This window comes from Terrapene carolina, unplaced genomic scaffold, assembly GCF_002925995.2.
Source record: "Terrapene carolina triunguis isolate 2854851 unplaced genomic scaffold, T_m_triunguis-2.0 Scaffold68, whole genome shotgun sequence".
Classification (NCBI taxonomy): domain Eukaryota; kingdom Metazoa; phylum Chordata; order Testudines; family Emydidae; genus Terrapene; species Terrapene triunguis.
The window spans coordinates 34725001-34745938 of NW_020664419.1; positions in this window are offsets into that span (position 1 = coordinate 34725001).

Genomic DNA, 20938 nt, shown 5'->3' on the forward strand with positions numbered 1-20938 from the left:
ATTGTCCCAAAAAGTCCATTGAAGTTCCTAACACTTTACATTAGTCAAATCCCTAGAAAAGTTATATACAATCCTACAATAATACATAAACAATTGCATTTTTAATATAATGTCCCCAAAGGCATTAAGCCTAATTCAGTACAATTTAACTTAATTCAATAAAGTTCATCTTAATTCCATTAGGTTTTTCCCGGATATTGCAGGTTATTGTCAATCTGTCACAAGTATTTTTATAACATAATTTTCTGTTTCTACAAGACTTACATCTTTCCCACATATTTTATGCCATCTGTTGTATACAATACAATGTTCCTGCATGAATCCTCTTCTGTATTTATTATTTGCAATTACCATTTATGAATGTGTAAAATTTATTAACTGAAACCAGGAACACTGCACAAAATGTGTGTGGAATAGTAAAGTGGAGTGCGTTAGTAAATAGTACATCATTTTTGTTGGGTGACAATCAGAGCAGAAGATAAAAATGAAAACTAAATCTGGACCAAAAAGTAGTACATATGCTTTCATTTGGCAATGTATAAATGAATGCCAGACTTAGCAGCTCTTTGCTATGATCACTGCCTTCATTACTATGCAGAGATAATGATACAGGAAAAGACTATATTTAACTAGAATGTGACCTCTTTGGGGCAGGGATCACGTCTGCTTGTACATTTGTACGTCACTCAATGAACACTACATATTAATTATTCTGATGTCACTGAACCTCAACTGGTTTTGCGCTACTTCTAGACAGGAATATTGTTGGCTCTTATGTGCAGGATTTATTGTCCTCTCAGTTCTTGTTACTTCTACCTAGTTTTTCTAATAATAAAATAAACATAATCAACTAGATATAAGCTTCTCATAATACATAAACTTCTCAAACTAACCGCTTGCTACCTTACTTAGCTATACTTGAAACATTTAATTATATATGTATACATATATAACATGAAAAGTTCAAATATAAGCCAATTATTTGTATTACTCAATTTACAAACAACATTTGTTTATAAAAATCCAACTAGTTAAAGAAAAAAATTCAAGTTTAGATAAAAAACAGATGCAAAGTTCAGAGGAGTGGCATAGAGATGTGGAGGGGAAAAAGTGGGTAAAGAGGAGGGGGAAGTGAGGGGAGGCCCCTTGCATTTGATAGGATAATTCAGATACTTCCAGAAAAACATCCCATTTCTCAGAGAATTTTTCTTGGGTATTTCTTTTATGGTATACAATTCTTTCCATGGTGGCCATGCTTATGATGTCTATGCTCCAGTCTCCAGTTGTTGGTCACTTTTGGGATTTCCATTTTTGTTGTACTAGTCTTTCATCAATTATTAGTTCTCTGTTTAGCCAAAGTTTTTCAGATTTATTCATTTCCAATTACATCCATTAGGTTTACAATTATATGTTTAGCTTGCAACACAATTTTATTTGATAGGAAAAAAATAATTTTCAGTTAAGTTCTGCCCAAAACATACAGGTGGAGGAGCATTCCCAGAGCATCTGGGTTAACTTAGTACCTGCTGAATCACAGTGCCAGCATTTGTCTGATTTAGTAGCGCCTGTTTTGAACAGTTGGAGAGAGGTCCAATGCATCCTCCCTAGGATTTTCTGCTGGATTAATCATGAACGGAGGTACAAAGGAGCACTGGCTAAAATTTGTTTTCATTGGTTAGCAGAGAATAATTGGCCCAGGTCCTCCTCCCATTCTAGGGAATTTGCTGATGTCTTTTTTTTTTTTAATAAATGCCACTTGACGGGTGAACCATATCACTCATTGCTTTTTCAAGCCTCTTAGCCAATATTTTTGAAAGTATTTTTATATCCATATTGATTAAAGAGATGGGTCTATAGTTATTACCCTTTTGTACATTCTTACCCAGCTTAACTAGTACAGTAATTAGGGTTTTTCTCATAGTAGGAGGCAACATACCTTTCTATAAGGCACCTTCATAAATTATAACGGCTTAGAAGCCAGAATTTCTTTGAGACTTTGATAAAATTCTATTGGTAAGCCATCGGGCCAGGAGTCTTGCCCAGACTCATTTCTTTCAGGGTCTTGATTATTTCCCCTGACTGCAAGGGTGAGGCCAACCTGGCCTGCTCCTCTTCTGAGATTTGTGGTACACTGGGAGTCAGGGGAGAGAGCAGGGAAAATTCCGACATACTGAATTAAAGTCAGAGGTCAAAAGTTCCAAATAGTATCACTCAAATCAGAATGAGGGCAGGTTATTACTAATCAAAAAGAGATCAATAATCATTTTTTGAAATTTTACCAGGCTCTTTATAATAATGATTCACCACCTGTAAAAGGGCTGTCCAACAGCTTCTGCTTTTTAGGATTTTGCAAAAAGTCTAGAGATGGAGCAGCATCCATAATTATATTAAATTAAAAGAAAGGATTTGTAGACTACTATTTGATGAAAATTAGATGGGAAAAAAGTGATTCAATTGCTGATGCTTGTGGATTTTAGGAGATGGGGAAGGGAGCTGTAAAACTATGCAGTCACCATCTCAACTAGTGGTTCCCAGAAGTCCCACTTCTGCCTAGTTTTTAAGCAATTGAGAGTTTGTCCAAACTGGATATGCTACTCTAAATGGAGCCACCTATCTTCCATACTGCAGAATAATTCTCTCCAACAGACAACAGCACTATGAACAAAAGATCATGAGGCGTATCAACAGTGGCACAATGACATAGCTGTCACTGCAGCTAACCCAGCATGTACTCTGAAATCAGCCTTATTCTGCAAGCTGTTCTTGCAGTCTGATGTTAAAAAACACAACTGATGGGAACTGACACTCTCTCCAGGTAGGATGTGACTCTGTAGGGGAAACATTATAAAGGCTTGCAATGTTCTAGGGGCATAAAGGAGTCAGAGGGAATAAAAATTCTAACCTAATCGTCAAAATAAATTGTGCTGGTACGTCTGAAAAGTTCTGGGGATAGGTATTAGCACACAGAGAACTTTATCTCTTGGCTTCCAGATTAAATATGGGCCAGGTCTGTAGTGATTGAAAGGTCCATTAGTTGCATGTTTGTGACTATCCTTCTACAGCAAAATTTGTGTGTATATTAAAAAAGTCAAAGTAGGGTCTAGGAGCCTTGGGTTCTATTTCCAGTATCTTCTTATTTCAATAATAATTTAATATATAACGTGAATGCCCTAAACATTCATACTGATATAATTGGTTTCCCTAAAAAGGATTCTTTACACATTCTATATACAGCGCTTTCACTCTTTGCCAGCAACTAAAATGCACACTCAGAGACACTAATCCAGCTAAAGTTTGTAATTCCCCGTAGCTAACAGCTGATACGTGAAAGGTGTCCACGGTTCCTCTGATGGAGACTTTTATTGCAGGAAGAGATCCTCTTTTAGTTTTAGAAAGTGGTCTTCATTGATCTTCTTTCTTTCCAGCCTTAATTTCAGTTTATATTTGGCCATTCTTCCATTTATGTAAATATCCAGCATTAAAACGCTGCTGATCATTTTTTGCTGTATGCTGCAATCATCAGCTATATCTACGGCTCCTTTAGTCTTAAGAGTTATTCACTAATTTATAGCTCCTCAAATGTATTTAGGTACCTAACTCGCATTGAAATCAATCAAGGCACCTAAATACCTTTAAGACTCTGAGCTGCAGTTAAGATTCTAATACCTTTAAACTAGGGATTTAAACTAGGTTCACCGGGGAAAGGAGACCAAAGCCCTGAGGTAAGTGGGGAAGTGGGATACGAGGAGGAAGCATGAGCAGGAGAGCGCAAGAGGGGAGGACTCCTGCCTCATACTGAGAAAGCAGGATGATCAGTGAGTTATCTTAAGTGCCTATACATAAATGCAAGAAGCCTGGGAAACAAGCAGGGAGAACTGGAAGTCCTGGCACAGTCAAGGAATTATGATGTGATTGGAATAACAGAGACTTGGTGGGATAACTCACATGACTGGAGTATGGTCATGGATGGATATAAACTGTTCAGGAAGGACAGGCAGGGCAGAAAAGGTGGGGGAGTTGCATTGTGTGTAAGAGAGCAGTATGACTGCTCAGAGCTCCAGTATGAAACTGCAGAAAAACCTGAGAGTCTCTGGATTAAGTTTAGAAGTGTGAACAACAAGGGTGATGTCGTGGTGGGAATCTGCTATAGACCATCAGACCAGGGGGATGAGGTGGACGAGGCTTTCTTCCGGCAACTAACAGAAGTTACTAGATCACAGGCCTTGGTTCTCATGAGGAACTTCAATCACCCCGATATCTGTTGGGAGAGCAATACAGCAGTGAACAAACAATCCAGGAAGTTTTTGGAAAGTGTAGGGGACAATTTCCTGGTGCAAGTGCTGGAGGAACCAACTAGGGGCAGAGCTCTTCTCGACCTGTTGCTCACAAACAGGGAAGAATTAATAGGGGAAGCAAAAGTGGATGGGAACCTGGGAGGCGGTGACCATGAGATGGTCGAGTTCAGGATCCTGACACAAGGAAGAAAGGAGAGCAGCACAATACGGACTCTGGAATTCAGAAAAGCAGATTTTGACTCCCTCAGGGAACTAATGGGCAGGATCCCCTGGGAGAATAACATGAGGGGGAAAGGAGTCCAGGAGAGCTAGCTATATTTTAAAGAATCCTCATTAAGGTTGCAGGAACAAACGATCCCGATGTGTAGAAAGAATAGTAAATATGACAGACGACCAGGTTGGCATAACAGTGAAATCCTTGCTGATCTTAAATGCATAAAAGAAGCTTACAAGAAGTGGAAGATTGGGGACAAATGACCAGGGAGAAGTATAAAAATATTGCTTAGGCATGCAGGAGTGAAATCAGGAAGGCCAAATCACACTTGGAGTTGCAGCTAGCAAGGGATGTTAAGAGTAACAAGAAGGGTTTCTACAGGTATGTTAGCAACAAGAAGAAGGTCAGGGAAAGTGTGGGCCCCTTACTGAATGAGGGAGGCAACCTAGTGACAAAGGATGTGGAAAAAGCTAATGTATTCAATGATTTTTTCGCCTCTGTCTTCATGAACAAAGTCAGATCCCAGACTACTGCACTGGGCAGCATAGCATGGGGAGGAGGTGACCAGCCCTCTGTGGAGAAAGAAGTGGTTCAGGACTATTTAGAAAAGCTGGACGAGCACAAGTCCATGGAGCCGGATGAGCTGCATCCGAGGGTGCACATGTGACTGCAGAGCCATTGGCCATTATCTTTGAAAACTCATGGTGATCGGGCGAGGTCCCAGCTGACTGGAAAAAGGCTAATGTAGCACCCATCTTTTAAAAAGGGAAGAAGGAGTATCCGGGAAACTACAGGCCTGTCAGCCTCACCTCAGTCCCTGGAAAAATCATGGAGCTGGTCCTCAAGGAATCAATTTTGTAGCACTTTGAGGAGAGGAAAGTGATCAGGAACGGTCAGCATGGATTCACCAAGGGCAAGTCATGCCTAACTAACCTAATTGCCTTCTATGACGAGATAACTGTGGATGATACGATCTCCCACAGTATTCTTGCCAGCAAGTTAAAGAAGTATGGGCTGGATGAATGGACTATAAGGCGGATAGAAACCAATAAGATTACAAAAATGTCCTAAAACTAAAGATGAGAACAAAGCTGCAGAAAATACATACTTTTATAATCTCAAATATGTTAGTTAGATACATAGATAAATATTATATTTATAGGTAACTGATAATGCTAGGCTTATTATTATGTTTATTATTTATGCTGCAATAGATTGTAGGGATGCTAATCATAAACCCAAACCTCATTATGCCAGTCACTGTACAAACGTAAAAAAAAAAGTCCTTGACCCAAGGAAGTTACAATCTAAGTATAGGACAAGAGACAATAGATGGGTACAGGAGGGCCTCAGTATATGTCTCCCCCTCATCCATCATTTCACGCATAGAATCATAGAATATCAGGGTTGGAAGGGATCTCAGGAGATCATCTAGTCCAGGGGTCTCAAACTCAAATGACCACAAGGGCGACATGAGGGCTAGTTCATTGGCCCGAGGGCCGCATCACTGACACCCCCGCCCTCGCTGCCCCTGGCCCTGACTCCACTCCACCCCTTCCATGAGACCCTGCCTCTTCCCACCCCTTCCCTGCCCCCATTCCAACCCCTTCCCCGAAGTCCCCTACCCAACTCCGTCCCCTCCCTGCCCCCAGAGGGTACATGAGGGGTGTGGCAGGGGCTCAGGGCAGGGAGTTGAGGTGCAGCAGGGGGTTGGGGTGCAGGCAGGGGGCTCAGGGCAAGGGGTTGAGGTGCAGGCAGGGGGCTCAGGGCAGGGATTTGGGATGCAGCAGGGGGTTGGGGTTCAGGCAGGGGGCTCCGGGCAGGGGATTGGGGTGCAGAAGGGATGTGGAATACAGCAGGGGGCTCACGGCAGGGGGTTGAGGTGCAGGCAGGGGGCTCAGGGCAGGGATTTGGGGTGCAGCAGGGGGTTGGGGTGCAGGCAGGGGATTGGGGTGCAGAAGGGGTGTGGGATGCAGCAGGGGGATCAGGGCAGGGGGTTGGGCTGTGGGGTGCAGCAGGGGGCTCAGGGCAGGGAGTTGGGGTGCAGGAGGGCTGTGGGATGTGGCAGGGGGCTCAGGGCAGGGGGTTGGGGTTCAGACAGGGGGCTCAGGGCAGGGGATTGGGGTGCAGAAGGGATGTGGGATGCAGCAGGGGGCTCAGGGCAGGGGGTTGAGGTGCAGGCAGGGGGCTCAGGGCAGCGAGCTGGGGTGCAGAAGGGGTGTGGGATGCAACAGGGGGCTCAGGGTCGGGAGTTGGGTGGCAGGTGACAGGAGGGCTTCGGGCTCCGGGGTGGAAGCGGCGCACACTGGGGCCAGGGTAGGCTGCCAGCCCCAGCCCCGCTCCGCACCGGGAAGTAGCTGGAACCATATCCCAGGAGGACGCTGGGCTCCGCACGCTTCTTGCTGCTCCTCCAGGTACCTCCCCCGAAACTCCCATTGGCCGCGGTTACCCATTCCCGGCCAATGGGAGCTGTGGGGGGGAGGGGGGCGTGCCTGGAAGCCAGGGCAACACACGGACGGAGCCCTTTGCTTCTCCTCCCTCCACTCCCCTGGCTGCAGGGACGTGATGCCAGCCAGCGCAGGGATCGAGGGGGGCAATCCCGTGGGTGTAGTTTGCCCACCCCTGGCCTGGAGATAGGCCGGGGGGGAGGGGGTGGCGTGGGCTGCTCGGCGGGCTACAGGAAATAGCCCCGCGGGCCGCGTGTTTGAGACCCCTGATCTAGTCCAACCCCCTGCTCAAAGCAGGACCAATCCTCAACTAAAGCAACCGTCGCTCATCAATAGGGGAACGTGTTCTGATTCATGTTGGTCCCGATCTGCATATACGTTGCCTCACCTTTTGCGTGGCTTTTTTTGGGTGCTTCCCCTGGCATTCAAGAGGCGCTGGGAGGGAGGGAGAGGAGTGGGGACGGGGCATGCTTGGAGGAGGGGGTGGAATGGAGCAGGGATGGAGAGGGGTGGGAAGAGATGGGGCGGGCCATTATTTCTTATGGGGAAAAATTCCCCGGTATCTCTTGATTCAGTATCCGTCACCCTTTTCAAGAATGCAACCCTGACATATACTGGGGATCCCCTGAACAACTGACAGACAGGGGGACCACCAGGTAACAATAAGACAAAGTTGTTGAGTGTGAAAAGTGGTGGTCACAGCAAACCAGTTGTATGAGCTAGGCAAAAGGATTGAGAAATAATTCAAATTTACTACAAAGATGCACATGTTTATATATATTAGGCAGGGGTGAAAGTAAGGCGGCACGGGCTGGTATGGTGTACCGGTAAAAAGTGGCCGCCGGTACCAGCCCGTACAGCTGACTTTAAAGTGCTGCCGCGGCAAAGAACCCTGCTTAAAGCACAGCGCTTTAATGTTGTTGCCCCTTTTGCCACCCCCGCCCCCCGGGCTGCCAATGGTGGGGGCGGAGCAAAAGGAGCAGCGGCCGGAGCCCCAGGCCCTTTAAATCTCTGCTGGAGCCCCGGGCGGCGCGGGCCAGTGAGCGCGGATGGGCTGGCTGCGGGACGCTGACCCCATCCCTTCCCCTTCTACCCGGGGCCCCGCCCAATCCGGGGGGCTGGAGTCGGCCCCCGTACCGGTAAGAGTTCAATTTTACTTTCATCCAAATTTAGCCCTTTCACAACTCTCCTGAAGCCAGTGAAATTGTGTCTATTTACTCCAGGGCTTAATCTGGCTCTGTATTAAGTGTTTCCCTATGGCAATATTGTACTAAAAATGTATTATTAGTATAATAGTCACATATAACTGTACTAGCGAGTGACAAACTACCGTGCCTGCTATTTTCTGTTAATTAATCCCTCTAGTTTGTTAAAGAATGTTAGGTGTTATGTGTGTTTTGAATGGCAATAGGTTATAGCCAGTTATCATGTCACTTGAGTCAACGTACAGTATCCTGCTCGCTGCAGAGCAATTTCACTCTTTGTTCAATACAAATTGAAATAGACCTGCTGCCTTCCATGCCATGCCCCTACATAGCTTGGAAATGATTAAATGTGATGGAAGCAAAGCACTTTAATCCAGATATAAAAATGAGAACTGGTTAAGATCTTTAACAATAACTGTGTAACAGTATTTTGTCCAACAAACAACATTTAAAGGGGGATAGGTGTACAAAATGTTTTTTCCAGAGCTTTTATTTAATGTATTTAACTGTAATTAGAAGTTGTTAGATCATTAATACATTATTCCCTAATTTAACCTATCTGGCACAGACGGTTATGTGCCATAATTCTTAATTAGGAAGCATAAAAATCACTAATTGCCTTCATCTGAACTATTTGATTAAGAAGGAGACTGATGGCAGGATTCCTTGCTTCCCCAGTTATGGAAGGTGAAGTGGAGATGGGAAGAGGGGGTGTCAGGGCATCAATTGTGACTCCCTAATTCTCCATCCAGTTCAAGAGTTCCCAGTGCAGGTTTTAACTGGGAACAGCAGCCTTGGTGCTGACCTAGTTGTGCCAGCCAGTTATAGTCCCTAAGGGACCATCCACCAGTTGTGGATGCCTCTTCCCAACAAAGACACGCCCCCCCCCTCAGCACTGGAGACTGCAAGGTGGGCGGCATACAACAATTACACTAGCTGTATGCCTGCTAGGCACATCCTCAATACCATAGCAATCCCCAGTGTGAGAAACAGGGTGGCTGGTGTCTCACCAGATTGGGGCAAAGGGAGCAGAGAAGGTCGGCAAATCTGCTCTTCAGAGTTTAAGCCCTCGTCTACACTACGAGTTTAGGTCCAGTTTAGCAGTGTTAGATCGATTTAACCCTGCACCCATCCACACGACGAAGCCATTTTTGTCAACTTAAAGGGCTCTTAAAATCGATTTCTGTACTCCTCCCCAACGAGGGGATTAGCGCTGAAATCGACCCTGTTGGGTCGAATTTGGGGTAGTGTGGATGCAATTCGACGGTATTGGCCTCCAGGAGCTATCCCAGAATGCTCCATTGTGGACAGCCCTGGACAGCACTCTCAACTCAGATGAACTGGTCAGGTAGACAGGAAAAGCCCCGCAAACTTTTGAATGAGCTCCAGCATGGACCGAACGGGAGGTTCTGCATCTGATTGCTGTATGGGGAGACGAATCCGTGCTATCCAAACTCTGTTCCAAAAGACGAAATGCTGGAATATTTGAAAAAAATCTCCAAGGGCATGAAGGACAGAGGTTATAACAGGGACCCACAGCAGTGCCGCGTGAAACTTAAGGAGCTCAGGCAAGCCTACCAAAGAACCAGAGAGGCAAACGGCCGCTCCGGGTCAGAGCCCCAGACATGCCGCTTCTATGATGAGCTGCATACCATTCTAGGGGGTGCCCCTACAACTACCCCACCCCTGTGCTTCCCTCCTCTCCGCTCCCTCCCGGGCTACCTTGGCAGTTATCCCCCCATTTGTGTGATGAATTAATAAAGAATGCATGAATTTGAAACAACAATGACTTTATTGCCTCTGCAAGCAGAGATCAAAAGGGGGAGGGGAGGGCGGTTGGCTTACAGGGAAGTAGAGTGAACCAAGGGGGCGGATTTTCATCAAGGAGAAACAAACAGAACTGTCACACCGTAGCCTGGCCAGTCATGAAACTGGTTTTCAAAGCTTCTCTGATGCACAGCACGCCCTGCTGCGCTCTTCTAACTGCCCTGGTGTCTGGCTGCGTGTAATCAGTGGCCAGGCGATTTGCCTCAACCTCCCACCCCGCCATAAATGTCTCCCCCTTACTCTTACAGATATTGTGGAGCACATAGCAAGCAGCAATAATGATGGGAATATTGGTTTCGCTGAGGTCTAACCGAGTCAGTAAACTGTGCCAGCGAGCTTTTAAATGTCCAAAGGCACATTCTACCACCGTTATGCACTTGCTCAGCCTATAGTTGAACTGCTCCTTACTACTATCCAGGCTTCATGAGCCATGGGAGCAAGGGGTAGGCTGGGGTAGGTGTGACCGCGCGGTGGCGCTGACTAGGAGAGCAGCCTGAGACAGAAGCCTCCAGCTGGCATGATATTCCAGGCAGGACTGAATCTCCATTAGACAAAACTTAAAGAAGAGAATGACCTGGAGTCATTCCCATTTTTGTCCAGGCGCCCCCGACTGACCTCACCAAGGCTGGCTAGGAGCACCCATGTCTGCCCAGGCGCCCCCGACCAGCCTAACCGAGGTCAGCCAGGAGCACCCATGGGACCAACGACCATGGTTAGCAGTCGTATTGTCCCATCGGCAAGGCAAGGATACTGCTGTGTAGCACTGCAGTACTGCGTCTGTCAGCAGCACACAGGACACATATGGTGACAGTGAACTGAGCAGGCTTCATGCTTGCCATGGTATGTCATCTGCACGGGTAACCCAGGAAAAAAGGCGAGAAATGATTTTTTGACGTTGCTTCCCCGGGGGGGGGGAGGGGGGCCATACCCCCCCCAAAATAAAAACCTGTGGGGAGGCCGGAGCCAGGGTGCAGGGGACTCCCTGCACTGCAGACGTGCCCCAGCTAGCGGGGGAAGGGGAGGGGGCGGGGGAGAGAGAGAAGGGGGGCGGCCAGGGCTTCAGCGGGGCGCTTGCCACGCAGCCCCGACCGCCGCGCCACCTGCCAGGAGGGATCTGCACCGCTCCATTCGGCAGGGAGGGAAGGATGCGGGCTGCCCTGCCGGGCTTGCTACAGACCTGGCACCGGCTGGGGCAGACGGAGTGCGCAGCCCACTCCCAGCAGGGCGCTCCCCTCCTCTGCGCCGCTGCTCCCTACAGGGCGGCCGGATCAGCAAACAAAACAAAACAAAACAAAACAGAACAAAAAAAAAGCGTCCGTGCCACTCTAGTATTGAGCGGAATGCCGCCCCGTAGAATCTGCTGCCCCAAGCACGAGCTTGCTCGGCTGGTGCCTGGAGCCTGCCCTGCCGACTTAATGCGCTTAGTGGGGGGACACACAATCGACTGTATCAAATCGATTTCTAAAAAATCGACTTCTATTAAATCGACCTAATTTCGTAGTGTAAACATACCCTAAGAATGAGAGCTTTTCACACAAGTAGGGTGTGTCTACCCTTGCAACTGTGCATGGTTACATACGTGGTGTTATGCCACAACCCCCCGCACCCCATTGTCCAAATATGAAGCATGTTCCTGAAGGACAGTCTAGTGCAGGAAAGCATGAGGGGTCTGAATATGTACACCCCTCTGATGTGGAATGGCCCTTACCTGTTCTTTAACACAGTGTGGACTGGAGCAAGGGGCAGTTACCAGGTCCTCTAAGGCAGCATTTCTCAAACTGGGGTCCTACTCTAGGGGGTCCTTGGGCCCCGCTGATCAACTCCTCCCCATCCCTCCCAGCACCTCCTGTATGCCGCTGGGTGGGTGGTACGGGCGGTGGCCCAGGGCAGCCCGCCAAAGGGGGCACCATGCGCAGGGTTTGTCTGATTCCTACCTGACCTGCCTAGAGCCAGCTGGGCTGGTGGAGGCAGCAGGCAGGCAGGCAGGCGGAGCAGCAGCATCTGGAAAGGGGGAGGAGGGATCCAACCTGCAGGGAACAGTTGGACTAAAAGCCGACTTCTTGACAGGTGACTTCTCTGAAGCAGGGTTGCCACTCCTCCCATCTGCTCCACTGCGGTGTGCAGCCGCTGCTGCTCCTGTCTCCTGCTCCTCTTCCTCCCCAGAGCCCCTGGCCACTCCGGACTGGGATTGTCCTCCTATCCGCTGTGCCAGAGGTGCGGGGGGAGGCTGATATCAGGGTGTCCCCCTCACCCCATGTATCCCGTCTCCACTGAGCTGGGGTAATGGGACAGCAGGAATCTGTGTGTGCTGCTGCCTCCCTGGGTCTGGCAGCAGCAGATGCTTGTGTCTGAGCAAGCCTTTAGGCGCCTGACCCTGAGTGCTTTCTTAAAGAAACAGTGTGCTCAACACTCACTCATGCACACACACACTCCCCTCAACACAACACACACTCTATATCACACACACACACACACACACACATCTCCCTCACACAGTCTCCCCAACACACACACTAGGGCTCCCTGCATCCAGGTCACTTTCCCCACCTGTGCTGGGCTGTGCTGAGGCATCAGGAGCTGCTGCTCTCCTGCCCTCTCCTTATGCAGCCCAGGCAGAGAAAGTGACCTGGATGCAGGGAGCCCTGACGTCAACGTCACTCATTGCTCCCCCCTCACAGTCCCCTAGGTGTGCGTGGGGCAGAGGAGCAGCAGTCCAGTGGGGGAGCGAGCAGCAATGCCAGTTGCTCCGTCAATGCATCCAGGTCAGTTTTCCCATGTGGGTGCAGGAGGGGGATGCAGAGCTTAGGGGTACAGGAGGGGGGCAGGGATTGGGGTGAAGAGGGCACAGTCATGGGCACCAGGTTTGTATACTTTTTGGTAGTGCCCAGAACAGGTCCAAGTCCTGCCCCCGACACCTGCCTTGCAAGCCGATATATATCCTACCCCTGTCCACTCCCCCTCCGCCCCAGCTGCAGCCGGGAGCAGGGCCATGTCTCTGGGAGAGGGGACCCGGACAGGGGTAAGGGAGCTAGCAGAGGAGCTCCGGGCGGCAGCTGGGACCCTGGGCCTGGGGCTGGTAGTGGAGCCCTGGGCAGCAGCCAGGACTCCATGTAAAACGTGGGGGTGCTGCAGCACCCCCGCATCCCTAGTTCCTGTGCCTATGAAAATAAGGTTAAGTGTGCCCTTCAAGTTGATGCTCAGTGGACAATTGTGAACAGAGATATTGTTCATATCAAAATGTATGTAAAATATAAGCCCAAACATTGGTGGAGCCGGGCCCACGTTCCTGAATATTGGTGGAGCATGGGTACCACGGGCCCATATAACTCGCCGCCTATGGGCACAGTGCAGGGGTTGGTGCACAGGAGGAAGGTGCAGAGGTTAGGGGTGCAGAAGGGAGGTGCAAGGGTTGGGGTGCATGAGGGGCAGGGGTTGGGGTGAAGAAGGCACAGTACACGGGTTAGGGACGCAGGGGGCAGGAGTGAAGGGCATGCAGGGATTAGGAGCACAGGAGTGGTGTGTGCAGGGGTTGGGGTGAAGGGAGGGTGGGGAACCCATGGGGGCCAGAGGCAATGGGGGTGTGTGTGCCATGCCCATGGGGGTCAAGGGCACCAAAATGCAAGTTCAGCCAGGGTGTCATTTTCCCAAAGGCCAGCCCTGCGGTCGCCGCAGAACAGCTGTTCCCCAGTGTGCAGGAGGCACTGGGAGGGAGGCGGAGGAGTGGAGATGGGGCACATGTGGGGGAGAGGGCAGAAAGAGGCGGGGAAGAGGAGGGGTAGGAGTGGAGCAGGGGTGGGAAGAGGTGGGGTGGGGTGGGGCTTTGGAGGAAGGGGTGGAGTGGGGGCTTGGGGCTGAGCAGGGGCTTGAGGATGCATGAAAATTTTTAAATCAAAATGGGGGTCCTCGGGTTGCTAAACTTTGAAAACCACTGCTCTATAGCCATTTCCACAATGCACTGATCCTTTTGCCGCCTGACCCTTACCCAAAGTTGTAAAGGTCCCTGACCTTCCATGGTCAGTGGTAGTAGTGACCTGTGCTGAGCACTTCAGAACAATTTTCTGCTGAAAAAGTTCATCAGTACAGGTGATCATGGCTCATGGTCTGAAAGCAGCCATCTGGTCTCCTGAACATACATGGGTGCTGATCGATGTGTGGTCAGAGTACACTTTTCTCCATGATTTTGCCTGGGTTGACAGGAACATTCACCTGTCCCGGGAGGTTTCACAGAGGCTGGAGCCTCCTGTATTGGAGGCTGAATGACTCCATCCATCACTCTGAGATGATGATCTATGGCTGTAAATAAAAGTTACCATTAATTTCACTGGTGTGTGCACCTTGTGTTCTGGGGCAGCAGAATTCACAGGGCCTGACTGTGATTTCTTAAAAGTCTGATGCCATGGAAATGCGGACAATTTCTTCCCTTCCAAAAGCCTTCTCCCCGCCCCCATGAATTTCCTATTTTTTAAACAGTATGCTGTGAAATAATTATTGCTATGAAAAACAGAAGACAAGAAGACAAGTTAACTGAACGTATTTATGGCTTTGGTAACGATTTAAGTGATAATACAGACAAGGGAAACAAAACTAAGTTAACATTGAAGAGATCTGAGGGTGCTTTTATACCACTTCTTCCCCCTACCCTCCCAACATTTACCATGGGAGTACTCAGACATAGCACTTAATAAGTTCTCTGAGCAGACATCAGAAAACATTGTGAGGAAGAAATGTGTGAAGTTCCTCCCAAAACTTTACAGAACTTTTTTTAAAAAATTACTTTAACAATGCTTCAGTGCTCCCCATAAAGGAACTCAAAATTGAGCAGTTAACATATAACAAAAACACTGAGCAAGGATGCCCTGAAAATGCATTATAACTGTCCTCAGCACAAAACCACAGTCAAAAGTATTAATCTTGAGGGCCCTCCCCCAATTGTCATCTTTAATTAACATCAGCTGCAGGGGATCAAAACCCACCAAGGTGTCTCACAACAGATGTATGTGACAATAATCTATTGAGCCTTTTCAGTAGCACAATAGTGTCTCTTAGCGCAGTCCCAAGTCATCTTCTGGCTCCCCGCTGATCCATGATGCACAACATAGGTGAGGCTAAAGGGGAATGCATCCACAGCGAGTAGGCACAGGACAGATTTATAGTTTTTCATAGCCTATATAGGCAGATTCGACCCATGAGCACATAGCTCCTGGTGGGCCAGGGAAATGTATGATGTTGTATGCACATAGGTGAGATCTGGCTTCCTGCACAGGCTTTGAAAACAGATCTGTCTTGTGCCCACTTGCTGTGGAAGTATTCCTCTTTAGCCTCACATACATAGTGCAAGGTACAGCACTCCATGATAATCCGAACTGCATTGGCCATGATGGGATCCAAAAGGGTCTGGAGGCATCACCAACAGGCTTTCAGCCACCCAAAGGCTTACTTCACCCTCCTTTTCTGGCTACTCGGTCTGTAGTTGAATTCTCTTTTTCCTAGGTCAGCAATGTCAGGGTATGGCTTCATGAACCAAAGTAGGAGTGGGTTTGTTGTGTTGCACAGAAACACCATAATCTATCATGTCACTTCTGGGGAATAAAGTCTTTTCTTCCTCTCTGTGGTACAACTCCAATCTCCTGAGCATCCTGGTCTCACAGATCTTACCTGTGTGTCTAACATTAATTTACTGATCTCTGTGATCCACTAAACCTCGGAGAACCAGTGAATAGTAACCTTTTTGGTTTTGTATTTACTGGGTGCTTGAAGTTCAGAAACCTCATTCTTTGAATTCCGGTAATAATTTCAGGGACTTCGGTTATGGCAACCACCCTTGGGTACATCAGTATTGATCACCTGGAAAACCTGTACAACCACTGTTTCAAGAGTTAACTTCCCCACCCTGAAGTGGTTTGCAACTGACCTGTAGCTGTCATGTGTTGCCAACTTCTAAAAGGCAACAGCCACCTGCTTTTTCACTGGTATGGGTTTCCAAAAGTGAGTGGCCTGGGGCTGGAGTAAGCTACTCACACAACTCAACGAAGGTCTGCTTCCTCATACTATAGGACTGCATTAATTGTCATCCCAGGTTTCAAGACGATGTGGTCCCACCACACTCTGCTGATTGTACAGGACCAGAAGTGGTGGTCCACCAATAGGCATACTGTTGCAATCCCAGCATTCAACACACCTGTTCCTTGAGACCACAGTGGATTTTCATTCCCCCTCTTGGTCTGTCATGTTGGCATCTCAAACGTTTCTGGGCTCATTCTGTCCAGTATCTAGTGCTGCACAGCATGAACATTTGTCCTTTGAGTATCAGCAGGAGCAGAATCATCTCATTGCATACTTGAATCATAGAATCTCAGGGTTGGAAGGGACCTCAGGAGGTCATCTAGTCCAACCCTCTGCTCAAAGCAGGACCAATCCCCAGACAGATTTTTGCCCCAGATCCCTAAATGGCCCCCTGCAGGATTGAACTCACAACCTGGGGTTTAGCAGACCAATGCTCAAACCACTGAGCTATCCCTCCCCCCCTTGCTCCAGGTCTCCAAAACCATTTGGCAGAAGGGAGAGATGAGCAAGAGCTGCTGTCACCGATTGTGTGGAGGCACCATACAGTACCAGAAACACACAACAAGTCAGTTCCCAGAGTGTCTCCAGTGAGACACACAGGACTCTGGGATGCTGCCCCGAAATGGTAGCACTACTGTTACTAAATACAGCTACTGTAAGCGTAACCCCTCTTCTAAACAAGCATTGCCTTGTTAAGTATTTCCCAGTTACTGTTTCATACCTCACTGCCATTTCTTGATCAACTGCTTAAAATGGTTTGCACCAATCATCTCACCTTACTGGTTGTACCTACACTCAAATCTTCAGCTGTGTTGACAATTGGTGTCACTCAGCTTTATCCCCTCTCAGTATTTCTGGTGGTACGGACACAGTCAGCCAAATACAATGCAGCCTTAACAAAGTGTGGGCAATCCTATCAGGAAAGAGAGGTGCTCACCCAGAGAGAGAGATGGCTGTGATTAAGATTGTGAATTATTTATTTCTCCATACTTTATTTTTAATTAGCTCATGGATTAATGGTTGTTGCTGCTGCACGTGACATTACTGACCACGTCAGTCATGCTGAATCCTTTGGAATCTTACCATGGTTTGACACAAGCAGCACTGCCTTATTTTAGGTTATATTTATCTGATCATATGCAATCTGTGTCACTTTGCTGGGGGTTTTTCTGTTCCCGTCCCAGTTTTTTTCCGATGTCATCCATGAACTTTCATAGGTCTGTTGTTGTTAAGTGCTATGGCTTGTTGTTGCTGATGCAGTGTTGGAGCTCTGAATGTCAGCTGCAGTAGCAGACAGTGCAGCATGTTAATTCAGCAGATCTCAATGTTGTTTATAAGAAAGACCAAAGACTTGGTTCAGTGGTGAAGGTGCTTGGCTAGATTTATTGTTGACAAAGCACAGTATTAGTGCCCGATAGGAGTTAAAGGTACACCAACACATGTATGCCTGTGACAATGGTACCAACTCAGCACACCAGGATGCTATCCCCGCGGCTGGCCAAAGATGTCCCTCCTAGGACTTCTCCCTTTATACATGTATACAAACAAGTTACGTATTACACTCCAGACGTTCCTAGTTACCACCCTTCTTAGTATTGCCAACTTTCTAATCGCACAAAACCAAACACCCTTGCCCTGCCCCCTGCCCCACTCCTTCCCATGAGGCCCCACCCATCCCGCCCCTTCCCTGAGGACATGCCCCCACTCACTCCAGCCCCCCTCCCTCTGTTGCTCGCTCCTCCACCCTCAATCACTTTCACTGGGCTGGGGCAGGGGGTTGGGGTGCAGGAGGGGATGAGGGTTCCAGCTGCAGGTGTGGTCTCTGGAGTGGGGCTGGGGATGAGGGGTTGGGAATGCAGGAGGGGGCTCTGGGCTGGGGCCAAGAGGTTTGGAGTGTGCGTGGGGGCTCAGGACTGGGGTAGGAGGTTGGAGTGCTGGAGGGGATGCAGGCTCTAGAAGGGAGTTTGGGTTCAGGAGGGGGTTCCGACCTGGCGCAGTGGGTTCAGGGTGCAGTCTCCAGCAGGGCGGCACTTACCTCAGGCAGCTCCTGGTTGATGGCACACATGTCCAGCCCCTAGGTGGAGGCACGGCCAGGTGGCTCTGCACGGTGCACACTGCCTGCGCCCGCATGCGCCGTCCCTGCAGCTCCCGTTGGCCACAGTTCCTGGCCAATGGGAGCTGCGGAACCGGCACTGGGGGCAGCACACGGAGCTTCCCTGATCGTCCCTGCACCTAGGGGCCGGACATGCCGGCCACTTCTGGGGAGCTGTGCAGAGCCAGGGCAGGCAGGAAGCCTGCCTTAGCTTCACTGCGCCGCCGACCGGACTTTTAATGGCCTTGTTAGTGGTGCTGACCAGAGCCGCCAGGGTCCCTTTTCGACTGGGCGTTCTGATCAAAAACCGGAAGCCTGGCAACCCTAACCTTTCTCTTTGTACCTTCTAGTTTGAAGAAAACTTCCTTATCCATTATCCTGTCATCCCTCCTTCTTCTACAAGGGGCCAATGTCTTCCTGTACTATCTCATAAGCATGTATTTATGTATTTACTTGAGAGATGTGGGTTTTTGTACCATGCTCTCCATTCAGGAATGTGCTTACTGGGTGTTAGCTAATACCTAGTGTGTTATTTTGCCAAGACTAGGCCTTTTCTGATTCACAGCCTTTGGTTCACACTGTTAGTTATGCCTAGGGCTCCAGCAAGGCCTACATTTGTTACTATCAAATGTTTACATTCCTTCCTTGAGTGAATTGATTGTATTTTTGTTTGTATACAGTTTGACACAAACAGATCTGTTTATCTGAAGATTTTTCATAAATGCTCCTCCACTTACCATTTGATGAAGTTTTCATGAGGACATATAAGGTTGCCTAATAAATATAAAAATTGCATTCTCCTACACCAGTTTCAACCTGCATGCTCTTTTACTTTGATAGCAATAATATACATTCATCACCTATAGTCCAGCATGTTGGTGTTCTGATTCATTCAGGCTTTACCTTTTGACTGCAATGGTGAAATCAGCTTTTTAACAGCTAGAGAAACATTTCCTGAATTCAGCCTTCCCCCCCTTTTCAAATGTAGAGACTTTGATCTATGTTTCTAAAGTTCTCCAGAATCAATTATTATAATACTTGATTTATTGGCATTCCAACACATTTGATTAAGAAGCAGCAAGCAGTGCAAAACACAGCTGCCAGAATTTTGCTTGGTGCTAAGTTACTTCATCTTGTGACTTTAATTTTCTCCCAGTTGCTCTGGTTGCCAACTAAGTTTAAAATTAGTCATAAAGTGGATATGGGATCTTAAAAAAATATTTTGTGAACATCATACTTATGTAAATTGTTCTGACCATTAAGGACTCATAGTCACCTGGAAGATGACTGACAGAAGGACTGATGCTACATGTTATCAGCATGAGAGCTCCCACTGAGAATAATGAGTTTCACAGCCAGTGGGCTATCAGTTTTGGGCCCTAAATTCATGCACACTTCCTTCAAACAGTACTGTATATTGACTGATTCTGTCCTAAACTCCTCTGCGTTTCTCTTCATCGGAGCAGATGTTGATCTCTGTTACACTAGTATCAATCTGGACATACTCTGGATTTTCAAAGAAAATAGGAGTTAGTCTTGATTTACCCAGAGATAAATATAATCAGTTGTAGCCAGCAAAGCTCCTGTGTTGCTTTAATATAGAATACAGCTGGGTACAACATGGTAAATATCTTGAAAGAAACACAAAATGTTTAATTTAAAATGTGTTAGCAGAAAAATTCTCTCTTTTTTATGATAAAAACCAGACATGTTTTTGTGGATTTCCTTACTCTTCTAGTAGTGTATTTTTCCTGTGATTATGTTACATTAGGGTAGCTTTGGCATTCCATTCCTTCCCCCCCCCCCCCCCCCCCCCCCGAATGGTACTACTAATGTATAAAGGTATTATTTATTGTGCATTCCAAAGGAAAAACAGAATTAAGGTGATTGTAGCATAGAGAAGGAGGGAGATGTATACTTTCAAATAATGTAGCAGAGTTTATCCACGTGACCCTTAAAGAGTCCATAGAGAGTTTCATAACTAAAACCCTGTGTACAGCTCTGAGGCCTAAAACTGCCCAGGGCTTCTTTTCTTTTCTGTACACACCAAGTGCACCTATTACTCACCATAAGAGAGCATGGGTCTTTGTTTTCCTTAGAAGTGGTTAACAAGTTCACTACAGCTGTCACCTAATAGACTTAGTTTTCTAGCTCAAGCAGCCCAGGCTCATACACTGAAGATCCCAGGTTCAAACCTCACTCTCAGCACAAAGCAGAGCTGGTTACACACCCTCAGCAAGGGAGGATTCCAAGCTAGTGTGCAAGGAAGTGAGGTCTAGCCAACTGCCCACTAGTGCATCACTGCCCTAAGGGACTGACCACAAAGCCAGCTCCTGTCCTCTCCTTGTCCCTCTCAGGCTAGTAAATGGAAGGCTAATTTAATGAAGGTTCTAAGTCAGAAAAGCTAAGTAAAAATAATGGAATTTAATAATTATTTTATTAAATTAAATTATTAAATTAATTTAATAATTATTGGGCAAGTGCGGTCAATGAAATAGAATAGGAAATATACTAGAAGTAATGTTTTGGGATTGGTCTCCATAGCTGTCTGGGAAAGCAAAAAAACAAAAACTACTGGCATGGAGATCAGTAATCCCAGTGTGAAAGAGTTAATAAAATCAGGAAGGATCTACTACAAAATGGTCTCTTTATATAAAAGTTAATCCTAACACTACTCAAAAAGCATATTTTCTACTGAGGCCTGGTCTACACGGGGGGGGGGGGGGGGGGGGGGGAAGACACCATAAAAGGGCCAACTTTAGAGACAAAAAAAACGGAGCCTGAGTGAGGTGAGT